We start from the raw sequence: 2,500 nt of genomic DNA on the forward strand, positions 1-2,500 counted from the left end.
CACCAAAAAAGTTTTTTTTTCACTCTGCTGACTCAAGTTTATGTAGGGTTTGTGCAACTGAATGTGACAGAGATCATAGTAATAACCTGTTCAGTGAAAGAAAATGCGGTCTTCTCTCCCTGTGGCCGAAACGTTGCACGGAACACTTGGTCTGTAGGCCATGCTCAAGGAGACCAAACAACACCAAGTTTCTCCAGGACCAGGCCCCAGTTGTTGAAAAGGTGGATAGCGCTATCCACCGGATAAATCACTATCCGTTGGATAGCGCAATTGGTTTCGCTATTACTTATCCACTAGATAGTGATTTATCCGGTGGATAGCGCTATCCATCGTTTGAACAACTGGGGCCAGATCGACAAAAGTCAAGTTTCATTTGAAAGTACAATGGGCGAAAGATTTAAAAGATGAATTGAGATATCGCCCTCTGCTCCGACGGCAATTAAAGGTCTTAGGATAGAACAGCAACTAAATCTTTCTTTACATATAAGATTCACTTTCAAAATTATATCGACATAGCCAGCCGAAAGTAGCGCCGTCTGAACACCTCTGGGAAACTCGAGCGCCATTTTGAAACCAACAATTGTTCAACTTCACCTTCCCCCGGATGGTATTTTATCGTCCTCTCGACCAAATGTACTTGAGTACCCACCCACCCTGCGGTTTTGAATGGATAGATAGTCACGTGACCAGCCGCAACCAGGGTCTCTCTTCCAACGACCAAGGGAGGCAGAGAGGAGAGACCCTGGGAACGAGGTTGAGACTTGAATCTCACTTTCATGCAGACGCCAGGGTCAGGATCTGACCCTCAGGTTCGGATTGGTTTATATTTTTACAGACACGTAAATCAACATGATTGGTTCGTTTGAGTGGTAATACCGAGGGGACGCGTGATTGCTAAGTTGTCATTGGTCCCTTTTGTAATTATCAATTTGACGCGTTTGACAGCTGGCCTCTCAATGAAAGTGAGATTTAAGTCCTTTAATCCCTTATTCAATATATATACTCCTAAAACAGTTTAAAAACTATACTAGGAGTTGAAGTCCAAGGTAACCAGAGGTTTTTCTCTTATAATCGCCGCTTCGCGACTCCTCCTCTCTATGGTGTTCCATCTCCACAAAATAAAAATGAAACTTATTCACTAAACTACTCAGCTCGTTTAGTTTTTTAACTATTCTGAGTGGTTTTTGCCTGATCAAATTAATTTACTCTGTTGTATAAACGTTTTCTAATTTGGCAAATAAATGGATGGTTGTTGTAAATGACTCAACATCCAACTTTACAGTTGTCGACATCGGACTGTTGACTCAACATCCAACTTAAGAGTTATCAACACCGGACTTTACAGTTGGCAACATCGGACTTTAACTCATCATCCAACTTTACAGTTATGAACATCGGACTGTTGACTAAACATCCAATTTTACAGTTATCGACAACAACGAAATGTTATTTTACCGCCGATATGTTGACGACACTTTTTGTTTATTTCACTCGGAACCTGATGCCATAATATTTTTCGATTACATCAACTCTAGACACCCAAACATTAGGTTCACTATGGAAAAAGAAGCTCATCACAAATTACCCTTTTTAGACGTTTCAGTTGATAATAATGATCCCAATTCTTTTCTAACTAGAGTTTACCATAAGAGAACCCTTACTGGGTTATTAAATAACTAATTATTTCAGTTTCACTTCGTACTCTTATACGGAGTGGGTCTCATCAGGACTCTTATTGATAGGGCCTATAAGATTAACAACACCTGGTTGGGCTACACGAGGACATAACTAAGCTTATGGAAATCCTAAAAAAAAATCTTTTCCCTGCCCATTTAATTGAAAGGGTTGTAAACTGTTACATTACTGGGACCCTAAGTAATCACTGTTCCCAGGGTTCCCTTCCCACTTCACCTATATTTTATTTTAAGCTACCTTACATAGGCTATTTTTCTGTCGTCACTCAGAAAAAGATCCGTCACTTTATCAAGCGCTACTGCAATGATTTGGACATCAAACTAGTTTTTTCCTTCTTTACGATAGGCAACTTGCTTGGTGTGAAAGACCCGATTCCTGGCGGGCTTCGTTAACGTGTGGTTTATACGTTTTCATGTGCGGGCTCTAATGCCTGTTATGTCGGCGAAACAACCCGGCATCATGTTTTCCACACGTGTGCGTGAGCACTTAGTGATAGGGCCTCTCACATCTTCAAACACCTACAGAATTCCGAACATTGTTGCGCCCTGTCTTCAGGGGACTGTTTCCATACTTTAGATCACGCCTCTACGACTTTTCAACTCAAGATAAAAGAGGCTTTTCATTTTCAAAGAGAACAACCTTTTCTTAATCAACAATTTCATCACGTAAATCTAAAACTATCTTTTTAATTCTCACATAGATAAGTTTTATGACATTCGAAGTTGACTAGCAGTAGAGTTATTTTCATAGAGTTATGTCGTAGAGTTAGAGTTAAAAGTTTCCAAAATCCTGAATTTAGAAATAC

Source organism: Montipora capricornis, chromosome 4 (assembly GCF_036669925.1).
Source record: "Montipora capricornis isolate CH-2021 chromosome 4, ASM3666992v2, whole genome shotgun sequence".
Taxonomy (NCBI): Eukaryota; Metazoa; Cnidaria; class Anthozoa; order Scleractinia; family Acroporidae; genus Montipora; species Montipora capricornis.